General features: G+C 38.6%; 1 protein-coding gene across 15 annotated transcripts in view; it reads left to right on the plus strand.

Moving 5' to 3' along the window:
- The window catches only part of KANK1 (KN motif and ankyrin repeat domains 1), a 216,009-nt gene that overhangs the window by 81,937 nt on the left and 114,620 nt on the right, over nucleotides 1–19,452 (plus strand). The gene's annotated exons all lie outside the window — the stretch shown is intronic.

Raw genomic sequence — 19,452 nt, forward strand, 5'->3', positions numbered from 1 at the left:
TTAATCTGAAAATATATGAGTGCAGAAAAGACTTTTATATAATGAAATATGAGCAAGCTGTTTGAAAAATAAAGGGGGAAATGTATTACTCTTCACATTAAATCAATAAAAGTACCCTATTTCCTTAAACACAATATGCATAGACTGGGTTATACTAGAAAACTTAATAGATTGAAAGGAATATTTATTGTTAAGGCTACTTGAAAAAAATGAAGATACTTAAGTGTTAATATATTGCTGGCTTTGTTCAAATAAAGAAAATTTACAAAATACAGAGAACTTAAAAGAAAAAAATCTGTTACTTCACTGCCAGAGATAAAATTCTACTACATTATTTATAATACTTGTTTTTACAAATACTTGTAATGGGGTGTGTGTGTGTGTGTCATTTGTTGTTAACTTGTTATATTTTTGCAAATGAGGAACATTTATCACAGGCTTACTCCATGCCAGGCTCCATACCAACCACTTTATATGCGTTACTTTATTAATTCTCACAACCCTGTGAGGTTGGTGCTTTTCTTATCCCCATCTGTACACGAGAAAGTTGAGGCTCAGAAAAATTAAATAATTTGCCATGTTCGGAAAACTGGTAAACTTACTTAGAACTTGAACCAGTCAGATGCCAAAGCCCATACCAACAGGCTTTTTACATGCTTTTTTTCCTTGACAACATGCTTTGCCTTCTTTTCTACAGCATCATTTCGCATTAGAAGGTGTTCGTTTATATCGGTATATAATGGTTTCTCTACCTCATCTCCTTTTGGTGGACATTTACTTGTTTTACCCAGTTTCAGAAACAACATTGTAATAACATCTTTTGTGCACGTCCATGATTGTCTACCTAGTGCGGATTGCTGCAAGTGGCATTGCTGAGTCAGCCCACGATGTGGGAATGAATCCCTCAGGTGTTTGATGCTTTCTGCTAGTTGCCTTCTCAAAAGGTTGTGGGAGTTTATATTCCCACCAGCAGAATATGGAAGTACCTGATGACCCTAAGTCCTCAACAACGTAGGTAGTTGGCAAATGAATAATATCGTTTGCTTTTTTAGAAGAGTGCAGGTCAGCTCCATCTTCTTGTCTCTGATCCTTTAGAACCTTAGCCTCCTGACTGGTTTCTCTCCCTCCACTGTAGACCTCACTTAATCATTAAAGGCACTGCAGGACAATGGGTAAAAGCATGGACTCCAGAGCTAGATGCCTGGGTTCAAATCATGGCAGTATTGCTCTGCCTCAGTTTCCCCATCAACAGGTGGAAATAATAATAAAGCCTTCTCCTGGGGTGGTGCTTGGGGTTGCAAAGAGGCAGACACAACTGAGCGATTGATCAGCAATTTTAGAACAAGTGCATGACTTCTGGTTTGAGCTCAGTAATTGTTGGCTACTGCTGTTGTCTTCCAAAAGTCCATGCTCATGTAACTCTAAAACCATAGATTATATGCAGTTGACTCTTGAACCACATGGGTTTGAACTGCATGGGTGTGCAGATTTTTCCAGTAGTAAATACTACAGTACTGTATGATCTGTGGCTAGTTGAACCTGCAGATGTGGATTCTGAGGAAGGCAGACATGGATGGAGGGCCAACTATAGATTTTTTATTGTGTGGAGGGTTGGCATCCCTAACTCCCATGTTGTTCAAGGGTCAACTGTACTTGTTTTAAATTAAATATGATCATTACCAAATTAGTAATTCACAGCAGAAACTGCAGATGCTGACATTGTTATTACATGTTAACAGCATGAGCAGCCTGAAGGTCAGGCTCCCTTGATGATGCAGGGTCAGGATATTGAGGGGAGAGAAGTAACAGGAATAACTAGAATGTTAAAGTGCTTTATAAGCTCACAGAGCACTTTTACATGCATTATCTTGCTTGATCCTCAAACATAATTGAGGGAGGTGGAGCAGGTATCATTAACCTTGTTTTACAGAGGAAGAAATTGACTTGGAGGAATTAAGAGAGTTGTTCACTTCAGGTCATGGAAGCAGACTCTGGCAGAGTTAAGTGTGTGCTCCAAGCCTCTGACTATAAATCTGTCCTCTTGATGCTACAGGACGCAGTGATAGGCCGAAGAGGTACAGATGTACACCTGCCCACATATGGAAACATACTGGGAAGGGAAGGAGCAAAGAGGGTTGCCGTGGGAGGAGGCAGCAGAGTGGGGTAAGGACATATTGGAAGGAAGGCAGGGACCCAGGGAGGAGGGAGGAGGGAAGGGAAGGGGCATGGGTAGTGAGGTCAAGAAGAGAGCAGGAAATTGAAGGGGCCAGGACTGTAGGACCACAGGCTGGCTGAGCACCTGGTTGGAGGAGGCTCCTTTGCAGCAAGCAAGGAGGAGAGAAGGAAGAAGACAGAGGATAGACATCTCTGTCTTCTAAGGCAAAGGGAATGAGAGCAAAAGTAAGCAAATGGGACCTAATTAAACTATACTGCCTTTGCACAGCAAAGGTAACCGTTGGCAAAATGAAAAGACAACCTACTGAGGGGGAGGAAATGTTCACAAATGATATGACCAATTAGGGATTAATATCCAACATTCATAAACAGTTCATACAACTCAACATCAAGAAAACAACCTGATTAAAAAATGGGCAGAGGACTGAATAGACATTTTTCCAAAGAGGAACACCGTTGGCCATCAGGCACATGAAAAGATGACCTAACATCACTAATCATCAGGGAAATGCAAATCAAAGCTACAGTGAGCTGTCACCTCACACTTGTCAGAATGACTGTCATCAAAAAGAACACAAATCACACACGTTGTTGAGAGTGTGGAGAAAAGGGAACCATCTTAAGCTGTTGATGTAAATTGATGCAGTCACTGTGAAAAACAATAATGAAGTTTCTCAAAATAGAACTACCATATGACCCAGCAATTCCACTCATGGGTATATAAAAAAAAATACAAACACCAACCAAAAACATAAATTCAAAAAGATACTTATACCCCAGTGTTCACAGCATAGCATTATTTACACTTGCCAAGATGTGGAAGGAACCTAAATATACATCAACAAATGAATGAATAAAGGTGTTGTGTGTGTATATATACACACAATGGAATACTACTCAGTTGTAAGAAAAGAATGACATTTTGCCATTTGCAGCAGTATTGATGAATTTGAGGGCATTTTGCTAAGGGAAATAAGTCAGACAGAGAAAGGTAAGTATTGCGTCAGTTGTGTAAGAAAGTAAACGCATGTGTGCTGAGTCATGTCTGACTCTGTGACCCTATGGACTATAGCGACCAGGCTTCTCTGTCCGTGGGATTCCCCAGGTAGGAATACTGGAGTGGGTTGCTATTTCCTCCTCCAGGGGATCTTCCCTCTCCAGGGATCGAATCCGTGTCTCCTGTGTCTCCTACAAGGGCTTCCCCGGAGGCTCAGCAGTAGAGAACCTGCCTGACAGTGCAGGAGATGCAGGTTCAATCCCTGGGTCAGGAAGATCCCCTGGAGGAGGAAATGGCAACCCACTCCAGTATTCTTGCCTATTGTAGCAAAGAGTCAGATGTGACTGAGCGACTGAGCACTCGTAGGTGTTAAAAGCCATTATCACCTATATCACTAAAAAATACAGCAAACTAGTGAATATAGCAAAAAAAAAAAAAAAAGCAGACACAGATATAGAGGACAAATTAGTGGTTACTAGAGCAGGGAGGAAGGGCAGTATAGAGGTGAAGGAGTGGGAGGTGCAAAGATACACTTTGTGTGTATACACACAAAGCCTTGTGTATAGTATCGACTACATGGATGTATTATACAACATAGGGGATAGAACCAATATTTGTAATAACTAAATTAGAGTGTAACCTTTAAAACTTATATGAAAATATAAAATTAAAAAAAAAAACAAAGCAAATGCACAGTCCTACCATTATTAAATCCCTATTCTTCCAGAGGTTTTTCCATGTGTATATGCTGGGAAGGATTGAGGGCAGGAGGAGAAGGGGATGACCGAGGATGAGATGGCTGGATGGCGTCACTGACTCGATGGACATGAGTCTGAGTGAACTCCAGGAGTTGGTGATGGACAGGGAGGCCTGGCGTGCTGTGATTCATGAGGTCGCAAAGAGTCAGACATGACTGAGCGACTGAACTGAACTGAACTGATGCTTACATAAAAACTTTAAATACAAATATGCAACCTTGGAAACTTCTCTCTATATCATTGTCATTGCTGCATAATTACTAAAGGTAGATAAAGAGTGTGGTTTAGAAATGTACGTACTTAAAATATCTCCCTCTAGACATGTGTCAGTGCATGTCCTCCTAACTATAATTTGAGGCTACTCTTAATTATTCTTAATATAAAGTCAAGAAAGAGGTTTTTGTTCTATATTACCTGAAAAACAACCCATTTACAATCCACTGACAGTATATAAGTGTTTTCTTTTCCTAGATTCTTCTTAACATTAGATCATAGAATTAAAAAAAATCTTTTCCAGTTGTATGCACAAGTGAACATTTATCATATGTTTATAAGCCATTTGTATTTCTTCTTTTGTGAATATTCCGTTCATGTTCCTTGCCCATTTCCCCAAAGGGACTTTTTCTTTTTGTGTTGCTAATTTGCAAATCTTTTTATTGTAAACTATCTTTAAATGTAAAAAATATTATAGATCTCTGTCTCCTTTGCCTTTGAATTTTGTACAGTTTTTTTTTTTAAGTAAGTATTTAATTTTATGTGGTTTGAATCTTTTTTCTGTGGTTCCACATGGACTAATTATGAAGCAAGAAGGCCTTGGTATTGTTCCCTCAAAGTCTGTTCTTCACATAGCAGAGTGATCTCTTTTAAGTGTAGTCACATCTTGACACCCGCCCCCCCCCCGGCCCCCCGCCTAAGCCAGTTGTGGCATTCTCCTAACCCTGGCCTGCAAGACCTGGCATGATCCAGCTTTGCCTGCTCTCTGACCTCACCTCTGTCACTCATACTTGAACACCATGTTCCCACCACATCGGCTTTCTTTCAATTCATGGAACATGTCAACCTCTTTACTGCTCCCAGGATTCTGCAAGTGCTGTTCCTTTGCTTGGAACATGTGCTTGTACATACATATGTACTCATGTACCTTCTTTATGGCTGACTCTTCTCTAGAGAGCCAGTTTCAAGAAGAAGAGCTCCAGAGCATGCTGCTTGGGTTCACTTGCCTCTTCTGTTCACTAGCTCTGCATCCTTGGGCAAGCTGCTTCTCCTTATCCTCACCTGTAACATGGGAGTCATCATTGTAACGGTACCTAACTCACCTTGTTGAAGAAGATTAAATGGGTTAATTCATGTACAGCTCTTAGAAAACTACCTTATTCATAGAGTGAACATGAGTGGGTTATTGTTTAGTTGCTAAATCATGTCCAACTCTTTGCAACACTTTGGGGCTGTAGCCCACTAGGCTTCTCTGTGCATGGGATTTTCTAGGCAAGAGTGCTGGAGTGGGTTGCCGTTTCTTTCTCCAGGGGATCTCCCCAACCCAAGAATTGAAACTGTGTCTCTTGCATTGGCAGGTGGGTTCTTTACCATTGAACCACCTGGGAAGGCCAAAGCTCAGCCTTGCCTGAACATATGAGTGGTTAGTTGTTGTCGTAGTCCTCCTTCTCCAGGCTCCACCTTAAATTTCACCTGAGACAGAATGTTTTCCAATTCAAGACTGGTCTTTCCCTGTAGTATTCTCAACGTCATAATTCTGCAGGATTTTCCCCTTTAAGCATGCATCAATATGCAGTTATTTTTCATTTATTTTCTTTTTCCTTTTCCCCCCTCTAGCCTGTGACTCCCATCAGGACAGGAATTGTGTCTGTGTGATCTACTGGGTCTCTAGTGCGTATTAGCACATAGTGTTTGTAGAATGACTGAATGAATAGCAACATCTCTAACTACAAGACTGCATAGAAATCTACCTATATTTTCTTATTGTAGTTTTTATAGCTCTGTTTCACATTTTGAAATATTTCATCTGTGTGAAACTATTAGAAGTATATGACTTGAGAAATGAATGAAAATTAATTTTTTCCCTAAAGAGTAGCCAATTGCAATTTTTGTAATTCTTTTAAAGAGAGGTCCAACCCAAACTATAGTCCTTAGGGACTCCGACGTTGTTTTTTGTTTCTTTCTTTTTTTTTTTTTTTTTTTTTCTCCTTGGGTAGTCCTTTTGCAAAAAGTAAATACAGAAACTATTCATTGACTCAAGCCAAATTCCTCCTGAGTATGCTGGCCCACCATCAGGAGGGATGCTCCAAGGGTCACCTACCATGGCCTAATTTCCAAGAGGAAAGAAGACATAATGTTGCCAATTTAGGGACTTGTTCTATTTGCTCAGTATCTTACGTTATGAACGTAGTTATCTGAGGAGGCTTTATGAATAGCATAAGAATGAAGAGAAGTGAAAAGCAAGGGAGAGAGGGAAAGGTATATCCAATTAAATACAGAGTTTCAAACAATGGCTAGAAGAGACAAGAATGCCTTTTTCAATGAGCTGTGTTTGATAATAGAAGAAAACAACAAAAGGGGAAAAACTTGAGTTTTTTTCAGGAATATTGGAAACATCAAGGGAGCATTCCACCCAAAGATGGACACAATAAAGGATAAAAATGGTAGAGACGTAGTAGATGCTGGGGAGATCAAGAAGAGATGGAAAGAATACATGGAAGAACTGTATAAAAAAGATCTTAATGAACCAGATTACTGTGATGATGTGGTTAGTTAGCCAGAGCCAGACATTCTGGAGTGGGAAGTCAAGAGGGCCTTAAGAAGCACTGCTGTTAATAAAACTAATGGATGCAATGAAATTCCAGCAGAACTATTCAAATCCCTAAAGGAAGATACCATCAAGGTTTTGCATTCATTATGTCAGCAAATCTGGAAGACCCAGCAGTGGTCACAGGACTAGAAAAGGTCAATCCTCATCCCAGTCCCCAAGAAGGGTAGTACCAAAGAATGTGCTAACCATTGGACAGTTGCACTTATCTCCCATGCTAGTAAGGTCATGCTTAAAATCTTGCATGCTAGGCTTCAGCATTATGTAAACCAAGAACTTCCAGATGTCCAAGTTGGGTTTAGAAAAGGAAGAGGAACTCGAGATCAAATTGTCAATATTCGCTGGATTATAGAAAAAGTAAGGGAATTTCAGGAAAACATCAGTCTTTGTTTCATCGACTATGCTAAAGCCTTTGTCTGTGTAGATCATGACAAATGGTGAAAAACTCTTAGAGAGATGGCAATACCAGACCATCTTACCTGTCTCCTGAGAAACCTGTATGCGGGTCAAGAAGCAACAGTTAGAACCCTGTATAGAACAACTGACTGGTTCAAGATCGAGAAAGGAGTACAACAGGGCTGCTTGCTGTCACCCTGTTTGTTTAACCTATACATCATGTGCTGAGCACATGATGAGAAATGCCAGGCTGGATGAGTGATAAGCTGGAATCAAGATAGGTGGGAGAAACATCAACAACCTCAGATGTGTAATTGATACCATTCTAATGGTAGAAAGTGAAGAGGAACTAAAGAGCCTCTTGATGAGGGTGAAGGAGGAGAGTGAAAGAGCTGACTTAAGACTAAATATTAAAAAAAACTAAGATCATGGCATCCAGCCCTGTTACTGCATGGCAAATAGAAGGGGAAAAGGTGAAAGTAGTGACAGATTTCCTCTTCTTAGGCTCCAAAATCACTGAGGATGTAGACTGCAGCCATGAAATCAGAAGACAGTTGCTTCTTGGCAGGAAAGCAATGACAAACCTAGACAGAGTGTTGAAAAGCAGAGACATTACTCTGCTGACAAAGGTCGGTATAGGTCTTTCCAGTGGTCAAGTACAGTTGTGAGAGTTGGACCATAAAGAAGACAGAATGCCAAATAATTGATGCCTTCGAGTTGTGGTGCTGGAGAAAACTCCTGAAAGTCCCTTGGAGAGCAAGAAGATTAAACTAGTGAATCTTAAGGAAAATCAATCCTGAATACTTGTTGGAAGGACTGATGCTGAAACTGAAACTCCAGTATTTTGTTCATCTAATGTGAACAGGCGACTCATTGGAAAAGTCCCTGATGCTGGGAAAGATTGAGGGCAGAAGGAGAAGAGGGCATCAGAGGATAAGGTGGCTGGATGGCATCACCAATGCAATGAACATGGACTTGGGCAAACTCTGGGAGGTGGTGAGAGACAGGGAGGCCTGGCATGCTGCATTCCTTGTGGTAGCAAAGAGTCAGACATAACTGGGCTACTGAACAACAACAACAACTTTATGAAACCTGAATTTTTTTTTGGACTATTTTGACAATCTTGAAATTTTGACAGTCATGTTTTAGATACTATATCTACCTTAAAAAAAAACACCCAACTATTGAAACCTGAAATTTTCAATTTTCCAATGACTAAATTACATTTAGTTAACTGCCTCTTACAGTTAAATGAGGGACAAAAATGCTTTGGTAGAACATGTATTTTGATTTTTGGTTTCAAAAGATTAGTCACCATTCTCTTTCTTTTTTTAGTCACCATTCTTTTCCATATTTTAGCTTTTAAAATCAATTACAGAAATAATACATATCCATTAGCATATATTCAAGCCATAAAGCATTTCTACAGAAAGAAAAATGACTCTTGCAGCCCAGCTTCTGATCCCACACCTTAGTATAACCACTGCTGAGTTTATTGTATACATTTTCTGACTTTTTTTGAATGCTTACTAAATGTGTTAGATGTTTATACACACACACATACACCACTCATATACTTGCATGCTTTTCCTGAAAAATGTCTTAAACCCACTGTCTTCTGCACATCAGTGGGCTTTAAAAACACTTGAACCCTTTGTGTTCTGGCTGGCAGCATCCGAGAGAAGTTACTAGTTGGTATTTTCTCAGGGCTTTAAACACCAAGGCTTACTTAGTTCGTGGGAGTCACTGGATATAATCTTCCAGAGGGTAGGGACTAGGGCACATTCAGGAATGTGGTGTGATCTGATGATACCTATCTCACTACAGAGGAAGGAATGGAGACTTACAGGGAAGCCAGTAAAGTAGGAAAGGAGAAAATTCTTCCGAGTTCACGAGGGTGAACATTCAACTGTTGCACTGAGTTATATAACAAGCAGTTTGATTTCCAGGGAAACAGGATGGCAGATGGCATGCTCTCAGGTTGCAGTTTTTTTACAACTTTGTCTCTCTTCATTCTCTGCTGCCCCCTACCCTTTTTTTGGTCCATGAGAATAGAAAATAAATTTGAGGTGGAGTAGAGTGGAGAATAGATTGACTCACTGGGCTATGCCCTTCACACTGGCATTCGAAAGCATGCCAGTTGGCTGCCCCAGGTTCTGATCTATGACACTGCAGTCCAGAGAGCTATGAGGGTTTCTGTAAGTGATGGGGGCTCTGGACTTATGCAGAATTGCACTTGGTGGGGTTTTTCCACAGTGCCCACCTTATTACATTAGAGAGGCAAGTTTCATTGCTTAGGGGACAATTTACGGCAATGGGCTTATCTCCTTGTTTTAGCTCTTTATGTTTTTCTGCCTCTTAATAAAATGTGAAGTCACAAAGCAATTAAATAGTGGTGTAGTTTTCTGGCAGGAGGTGGAGAATGGCTAACCAGGGGAAAAGGCTAACATGATTGACAGAGGCTGACTGTAAGATTTACATTGAGAATAACTCGTTCTTCAAAACTTTCTTCATTTTCTTGTGGGAATTATGGGGTAAATCATACACCAGAAGGATGGATGATTAAAAATGTAGGAGTTATGGTTTCTTTTTGACTTTGTAAGTCTCTAAATCCTCCACCTTAACACAGAGTTCTCATTTCAGGAACTCTTGATAAAATGATGGGAACCAGTCCTGCCATGGATTGAAGAGAAGCAGAAACACTTTAAAATCTTAAATTGTTAATAAACTTGAGATTATTTATATTTTGTAGAATATCTTGAGGTCCAGTGAGCTGAGGTAGAGAAATAACTCAAATCTACAAGTGTAGATATTTTTGAATATTCAAATATATTGAATGGGGTAATAACTGTTAGTTTCCACAATTTTAGAAACTTGTTGTTGTTGTTCAGTCGCTCAGTCAATATTTGACTCTTTGTGACTCCATGGACTGCAGCACACCGGGCTTCCCTGTCCTTCACCGTCTCCCAGAGTTTGCTCAAACTCATGTCCGTTGAGTCAGAGATGCCATCCAACCATCTCATCCTCTGTTGTCCCCTTCTCCTGCCCTCAGTCTTTCTAAGCATCAGGGTCTTTTCCAGTGAATCGGCTCCTTGCATCAGGTGGCCAAAGTACTGGAGCTTCAGCTTCAGCATCAGTCCTTCCAATGAGTATTCGGGACTGATTTCCTTTAGGATTGACTGGTTTGGTCTCCTTGCAGTCCAAGGGACTTTCAAGAGTCTTCTCCAACACCACAGTTCAAAAGCATCAGTTCTTTGGCACTCAGCCTTCTTTATGGTCCAGCTCTCGCGTCCGTGCATGACTACTGGAAAAACCATAGTTTTGACTACACAGACCTGCAAGGAGATCAAACCAGTCCATCCTAAAGGAACTCTGTCCTGAATATTCTTTGGAAGGGCTGATGGTGAAGCTGAAACTCCAACACTTTGGCCACCTGATGCGAAGAACTGATTCATTGGAAAAGACCCTGATGCTGGGAAAGATTGAAGGCAGGAGAAGGGAACGACAGAGGATGAGATGGTTGGATAGCATCACCGACTCGATAGATATAAGTTTGAGTCAGCTCCGGGAGTTGGTAATGTACAGGGAAGCCTGGTGTGGTGCAGTCCATGGAGTCACAAAGAGTTGGACGTGACTGAGCAACTGAAATGAGCTGAGCTGAACTGATACGGACCTTTGTCAGAAAAGTAATGTCTCTGCATTTTAGTACACTGTCTAGGTTTGTCATAGATTTTCTTCCGAGGAGCAAGCATCTTTTAATTTCATGGCTACAGTCATCATCTGCAGTGATTTTGGAACTCAAGAAAATAAAGTTAGTCTGTCACTGGTTCCATTGTTTCCCCATCTATTTGCCATGAAGTGATGGAACCAGATGCCATGATCTTAGTTTTCTGAATGCTGAGTTTTAAGCCAACTTTTCACTTTCTATCATCTTCATCAAAACGCTCTTTAGTTCCTCTTCGTTTTCTGCCATAAGGGTGGTGTCATCTGCATATCTGAAGTTATTGATATTTCTCCCAGCAATCTTTAGTAATATTTAATAATGACAGTTAAAATGTGGACAATTTTGTGAAAACTGAAGTACAAGTCTGGAGAGTTAATATTCCGTGTCATTTTTATTCCAGCCTCCTCTAATGTATTAAAAAAATCTTTTAATTTAGCCACTTTGTATTGATGATAATTTGTTTATTCCAAATTAAGAGAATTGACAAAGACATAAAAGTTCTCATATTACTCTTGTTACAGAAACAGTTTGATTTTAAGAAGTTATGAGAAGCTGCCTTCTTGTATCCTAATGATCACATGAAATGGCCATAGCAAATAGCTTAAAGTAAAATGCAGTTGTTGATACCTGTTGAGAAGGATTAACTAAGAGCTAATTAATGTGACCCAGAAAACAAGTAACTAAAAGGACATTACTTTTTGTGGTGTGAATGCACTCTAGGGGATTTCCCACCACAAAAAGAAGAACCAGAGAATCAACTGCGAAGCGATTCTACTGCTGGTTTAGGGTGTTTTTCCAAATAGATTACTAGTGAGAATATTTGTACCGAAAGAATAGGAGAAATGCTGATTTCTAGAACTTGATAAAATGATAACAAGAAGCTTTTATACCAAATCAGTTACATCTTTTCCAGGTTCATCCCCAGTGTCCTGTGTCTAAGCTGTGGTTGTTTCCTCACCTGTAAAGGAGGGTGGTACTTCTTACAAGTTCAGTGTTGTAGATTGTTTGGAGAGAAGAGAGACTGAAGGCATCCAGGACGGTCTGTCTTCTCAGCCCTTATCCTAACTTGAACTAGGCTGTGTCTCAGGCAGTGGATCATTTCACTGCCCCAGGGATAGTGCTTACTTATAGTCCCTGGTTTTCAGTATGTTTTCTTCTCCCTGGTGACAGTCCTTTATCTAGAGTGTTCCACAGAGAGGCATCTGCGTGCCGAAAATGCCCTTCCACACTGGTATCAGTCTTACTATTCCAGGGTAAAGTAACTCAGTGGCAATTGGTGTTTTAATCTTACCTGTGCATTATTTCTAAAGTTGTATTTATTGTTAATGAGATGAGGATCACATAACACCACCAACAAAAAAGGAGCCATTTAAAAGTGAACAAATCAGTGGCATTCATCACATTCAGAGTGTTATGCAGCAACCATCTCTCTCTAGTTCCAAAGCATTCTACTACCTCAAAAGAAAACCCTAGATGTATTCAGCGGTAACTCCCTGTTCCCTCCTGCCACTGCTCTTGGCAGCCCCTTCTGTGCTGTCTCTATTACGTCATGATTCTGGATATATCATGTAAGTGTTATACATTATGTGACCTTATGTGTCTGGCTTTTTTTTACTTAGTGTGTTTTTGAGGTTCATCCAGGTTGTAGCATGTATCAGCCATTTTATGACTGAATAATATATTCTACTGTATGGATGTGCCACAGTTTGTTTATGCATTCACCATTGATGGACATTTGCATTTTTCTGCCTTTTCATTGTTGTAACACTGCTGTGAACATGAGTGCATAAGTATTTGAGTCCCTGTTTTCAGTTTTGGGGGTAAATACCTAGAGGTAGAATTACTTATTATATGGTAATTCTGTGTAACTTTTTTGAAAAACTGCCAAACTGTTTTCTGTAACAGCTGAACCATTTATATTCCCACCAGCAATGCTTAAACTTCCTATTTCTCTCCATCCTTGCCAACACTTATTTTTCCTTTATTAAAAAAAAAATTATAGCCATTTTTAAGACGAAGTGCTAAAATGGTTTCATTATGGTTTTGATTTATATTTCCCTAATAACTAATGATGCTGATCATCTTTTCATGTGCTCCTTGGCCATTATGCATATATTGCATATCTTCTTTGGAGGAGTGTTTATTTAAGTCCTTTGCCCCCATTTAACACTGCGTTTTTATTGTTGAGTCAAAGAGTTCTTTTACATTCTGGGTATTAAACCCTTTCCAGATATATAGTTTGCAAATATCTTCTCCCATTCTTTAGGTTGTCTTTTCACTTTTTTAAAAAAATTTATTTTGTATTGGGGTATAGCCTGTTAACAAACAATGTTGTGATAGTTTCAGGTGAACAGTGAAGGGACTCAGCCATACGTATACATGTATCTATTCTCCCCCAAAATCCTTTCCCATCCAGCCTGCCACATTAAATTAAACAGAGTTCCATGTGCTATACAATTGGTTCTTACTGATTATCCATTTTAAATATAGCAGTGTTTACCTATCCATCCCAAACTCCCTAAGTGTCCCTTCCCATGAGTCTCTTTCTGTTTTGTGAATTCATTTATATCATTTCTTTTTAGATTCCACATATAAGGAATGTCATATAGTTTTTCTCCTCTCTCTCACTTATTTCACTCAGTATGGCAATCTCTAGGTCCATCCATGTTGCTGCAAATGGCATTATAACATTCTTTTTAATGGCCGAGTAGTATTCCATCGTACATAAGTACCACGTCTTCTTTATCTGTTCCTCTGTCAATGGACATTTAGGTTGCTTCCCTGTCTTGACTGTTGTAAATGGCCCTGCAGTGAACATAGGGGTGCGTGTATCCTTTTGGATCATCTTTTTCTCCAGATATATGCCCAGGAGTGTCTTGATAATGTCCTTTGCACAAAAGTTTTTTTTTTTTTTTGAAGGAGTTCAAGGATCTTTCTTTATTTTTCCTTTGTTGGACATGCTTTTGGGGTCACATCTAAGAGTCCACTGCTTCCTAATCCTAAGTCAGAAAGATTCACCTTTTTATCTTAAGTATTTTATGCTTTTGTCTGCTATATTTAGAACATTAATCCATTTTGAGTTAATTCTTCATACTGTGTGTGGTAGAGAATCCAACTGGATTCTTTTGTGTATAGATATCTGATTGTCTCAGCATATTTATTGAAGAGTTCATCTTTCTGCATTGAAGAATCTTTGCACCCTCTTGAAAAACCAGTTGGCGATGTGTGTAAGAGTGTTTTTCTGCGCTCTTAGTTCTGCTCCATTGATTGATATACCTAGTCTTATGCCAGTACTACACTGTTTTGATTACGGTAGCTTTGTAGTAAGTTGAAATTGGGAAATGTAAGTCCTCCAACTTTGTTTTTCTTCTTCGGTACCGTTTTAGCTATTCAGAATCCTCTTTTATTTCCATATGAATTTAAGAATCGACTTTACCATTTCTGGAGAAAAGGCTGTTGGAATTTTGATAGGAATTGTGTTGAATCTATAGATGACATGGGGTAGTGTTGTCTTAGCAGTGTTAAGTCTTCTAATTCATGAGCATAGGATGTCTCTCTATTTATCTGGGTCTTCCTTATTTTCTTTCAGCAATGTTTTGTAGTTTTCAGTGTGTAAGTATTTGTCTCCATTAAATTTATTCTTAAGTATTTTATTCTTTGGATACAATCATAAATTGTTTTCTTGTTTTTTTTCTATTAGATTGTTTGTTCTCGATGTACAGAAACACAACTGCTTATACATTATTTTTACTTTTTTAAAATTTGAAGTTAAAAGAATGACTCCACTGGTTATTTTTAAAATTAGTTAAGAACCCCACTGTCTCTACAGATATTTTCCTAGAGTGATTCTTCTTAAGTTTGGCATATATCCTTTCATATATTATATATATACACATATTTACTTTTTTGTAGATGCATATTTTGTCTACATTTTAACTTATTTTTACCTAATTATAGATTATGAATACATTCTTTGTCAGTACATCTAGATGGACCTTATTCTTCTTAAATGCTGCAGAGTGCCTTTTTGTACTGTTTTGTTTAAAAGTTATATTTTAATGAGCATTTAGTGTGTTTTCAGTTTTTTTTTCTGTTCTAAACATTGCAAAAATTAACGGTCTTTACCTTCATCAGTGTATACTTGTATGAATATATTCTCCAGGCAAGAATACTGGAGTGGGTTGCTATTTCCTTCTCCAGTGCATGAAAGTGAAAAGTGAAAGTGAAGTCATTCAGTCCTGTCTGACTCGTAGCAACCCCATGGACTGTAGCCTACCAGGCTCCTCCATCCATGGGATTTTCCAAGCAAGAGTGCTGGAGTGGGGTGCCATTGCCTTCTCCGCTCTTTAAGGTAAATTCCTGTAAATAAAATTACTTAGGCAAAAAAAGTTCATATATCTTTTGATGGACAGTAAGTGATCTTGTTTTTTGTTTTTAAGTGCCTATCTACTGTGGGCATAGATGCTATTTAATGTTATCTAAAAGCATCGCAATGAGTACTTAAATGTTTGAGGGAAAGAGGAGGAAAGAGTGTGACTAACCCATGTTATATACTAGTAAATGTAGTAATCTAAATAGAATGTAAGTAATAAAATCCTTTTTGGGGTGTTTGTGAGATTTGTGAACAAGGTGTTTTAAGATTCACAGTCCAGTTTACTATTGTCAGACGGTAAGGAAGCAGCTAGTAGCACATAGACACCTCTTGAGCTTTTCTCTCTCTTGCCTTTTGTACACCCCACCCCACTCCTAACATATCTTCCTTTAACCACCCCCTACCCATCCATTGCTGGCAGTCACTCTTAAATATCTTTGAATTTTATGCCAAAAGATCTTTAGCCTGGTTGACAGATTCTTTGAACACCTATTTTCTTGTTTGGCCATCCAAGAAGGACCACTTTGGGAATTTGCTAACGTGTTCTAAAGTTAGACTTCGTTTTGTGGAGAAGACTCTCGAGAGTCCCTTGGACTACAAGGGGATCCAGCCAGTCCATTCTGAAGGAGATCAGCCCTGGGATTTCTTTGAAGGGAATGATGCTGAAGCTGAAGCTCCAGTACTTTGGCCACCTCATGCAAAGAGTTGACTCATTGGAAAAGACTCTGATGCTGGGAGGGATTGAGGGCAGGAGGAGAAGGGGATGACAGAGGATGAGATGGCTGGATGGCATCATGGACTTGATGGACGTGAGTCTGAGTGAACTCCGGGAGTTGGTGGTGGACAGGGAGGTCTGGCGTGCTGCGATTCATGGGGTCGCAAAGAGTCGGACATGACTGAGTGACTGAACTGAACTGAAAAGCTTAGCTAAACTCCAGAAAGCAGACCATATTCATTTTGGGGGAAGGTCACTGTGATATTCTTTCGCACTGAATCTTATCTCACACCTTTCTATGCTTATCTATAGTTAACTAAGTAAAGCAGAGGAATATACTTTATTTTTTTCATAAAAGAATGTGCTTTTATAAAAAAATATACTCAAAGGAAAGAAAACCAAGTGAGAAGTGAGAAGTGAGGATACAAAGTTGCTTTCCTCATCCATATGTTTTTTTTAAAACATTTTTATTTTGAAATAATAAAAATTATTTTATTCTCCAATTTTAGACTTTAAGAAAAGTTGCAAAAGATAATACAGGGTTCATATATACCCTTCAGCCAGATTCCCCTAATGTTAACATCTTACATAACCATAGTGTTCTTATCAGTTATCAGGAAATTTTAAGTTGATAAAATACTTTTAGCTCAACTACAGACCTTATTAGCATTACATACAGTTTTCTACTAATGTCCTTTTTCTGTTCCAGGATCCAACTGCATTTAGTTTTTCTGTCTTTAGATTTCTATACTTTGTGACAGTTCCTCAGCCTTTCCTTGTCTTTCATGATCTTGCTACTAATATTTTTGAGCAGTACTGGTCAGTTATTTTGTTTAGTGACTCTGAATTTGAGCTTTTCTGATGTTTACTTTGAGGTTATGTATGCTTTTAGGGGAAGAATACAGCAAAAGTGATACGGTTTTCAGTGAGTGGTTACATAGTATCAGTTTCTCTGGATTTTTGACTCTCCATTTTCAGTCCATTCCATATTTTAAAGTAATCAGAATAATTTTTGGTCCTCTGTATTCCTGTTATTATATCCAAACTCTTTTGGCTAGCAGTTTCTGTGAAAACAAAGCATAATTCAAGGCATATTTTATGTGTGATGATTGAGATGATAATAGTTGTAAAGCTGTTTGTCTACAGTGATAATGATCTTCCTAAGCATTTTGCTCTATCTCAAAATTAATTTGTGGGTTTTACCACGGTTTCTTATATAGAGAGAAAGTGTCTCTTGTTCCTTTTTCAACAAGAATCAGGTTTATATCATAATTTTAAAAGATGAGTTTTTCAGGTACATTTTCCTCTTGGCTTTGGCATTTTGTAAGAAATTTTCATATTGTTCCCACTTCCAATACACTTTAATTTGGGAGTAGGATTAGGTATAATATGGTATAATCCTTAGCTGGTAAATAGAGCCTGGTGTTATAATGTTTTGAAAATATACCTGACTATCTCTTGACATTTAAATGTATAAATTACCTTTGCAGCCATAAGTGAGCTTGAAGTAGCTTTGATAACTAATCATTCTATGGTCAGTCAGCCAAAAGAATTTACAAAGAATAGCTTAGGTGTCTTGCGTCCAGTTTAAAGGTTAGTAGTTTGAGGCTTGTTCCTGGTGCCTGTAATTAGTTATGTGGAGAGACACTACATTAATATTTAGTAGTTGCTTATTCTTAATAGTTCCCACATCAGTCATCATTCTCTTTTCCTTTCCCTCATCTAGAACAGAGAAATATTTTACTTACTGTGTTAGTATTAATGTGTTCTATTTTAATTAAAAAGAGAAAATGCACTTGTTTAAATTTTTCTCATTTAGAATTTCCAAAATTGTTTTAAACTTTCCATACTTGCTTTTGTTTTACATTAAGTCATGGTTGAGGAAGCAGGTGGAGTGTCATTGGCCCTGTATTTCAGCAGAAAATCCTTTTCATCCTATAGAATCTTGACTTTGGGGTACAGTTGATAGATATGTTTAAGGTTAAAGTTAGAGGTAATATTCAAAGTACCAAACAAGTATTGTTCTGATTATTTGGGTTCTTTATTCCACTTCTTTCCTGGAAACATAAATAATGATGATGAAGCTAATAATAATAATTTATTAAATAGGTACCATATACCAGACATTGTGTTGGGGAGTTTGCAAATATCATCTAATTTTATCCTAATAGAAACCTCCTAATTTTTTGGAAATGGAACTCAGTGCTTGGCAGGTTAAATTACTTATCTAGGATTGCACAGTTAGCCAGAGAACGGTCTGAATTTTGTCTGAGTTCACTGCTCATTCCACATAGTGTATACTGTGGCTATCTTCATGTCAATAAAGATGAGAATGTCTCTATGATTGCTTTTCCTTCAAATAATTTTTATATTCTAAAATACTTCAAAGGATTTTTTTGTTTTGTTTTGTTTCAGTGTTTGTTTTTCTTTGATTTATTTATTTTTTAATATAAATTTATTTTAGTTGGTGGCTAATTACATTACAATATTGTATTGGTTTTGCCATACATCAATGTGAATCCACCACGGCTGTACACATGTTCCCCATCCTGAACCCCCTCCCACCTCCCTCCTCATCCCCTCCCTCTGGGTCATCCCAGTGCACCAGCCCTGAGCATCCTCTATCATGCATCAAACCTGGACTGGCGATTTGTTTCACATATGATAATATATATGTTTCAATGCCATTCTCCCAAATCATCCCACCCTCGCCCTCTCCCACAGAGTCCAAAAGACTGTTCTATACATGTGTCTCTTTTGCTGTCTCGCATACAGAGTTATCGTTACCATCTTTCTAAATTCCATATATTTGTGTTAGTATGCTGTATTGGTGTTTTTCTTTCTGACTTACTTCACTCTGTATAATAGGCTCTAGTTTCATCCACCTCATTAGAACTGATTCAAATGTGTTATTTTTAATGGCTGAGTAATACTTCATTGTGTATATGTACCACAGCTTTCTTATCCATTCATCTGCTGATGGACATCTAGGTTGCTTCCATGTCCTGGCTGTTATAAACAGTGCTGCGATGTACATTGGGGTACACGTGTCTCTTTCAGTTCTGGTTTCCTCGGTGTGTATTCCCAGCAGTGGGATTGTTGGGTCGTATGGCAGTTCTATTTCCAGTTTTTTAAGGAATCTCCACACTGTTCTCCATAGTGGCTGTACTAGTTTGCATTCCCACCAACAGTGTAAGAGGGTTCCCTTTTCTCCACACCCTCTCCAGCATTTATTGCTTGTAGACTTTTGGATCGCAGCCATTCTGACTGGTGTGAAGTGGTACCTCATTGTGGTTTTGATTTGCATTTCTCTGATAATGAGTGATGTTGAGCATCTTTTCATGTGTTTGTTAGCCATCTGTATGTCTTCTTTGGAGAAATGTCTGTTTAGTTCTTTGGCCCATTTTTTGATTGGGTGTTTTATTTTTCTGGAATTGAGCTGCAGGAGTTGCTTGTATATTTTTGAGATTAATCCTTTATCAGTTGCTTCATTT

The sequence above is a fragment of the Ovis aries genome, chromosome 2 (genome assembly GCF_016772045.2).
Source record: "Ovis aries strain OAR_USU_Benz2616 breed Rambouillet chromosome 2, ARS-UI_Ramb_v3.0, whole genome shotgun sequence".
Classification (NCBI taxonomy): Eukaryota; Metazoa; Chordata; class Mammalia; order Artiodactyla; family Bovidae; genus Ovis; species Ovis aries.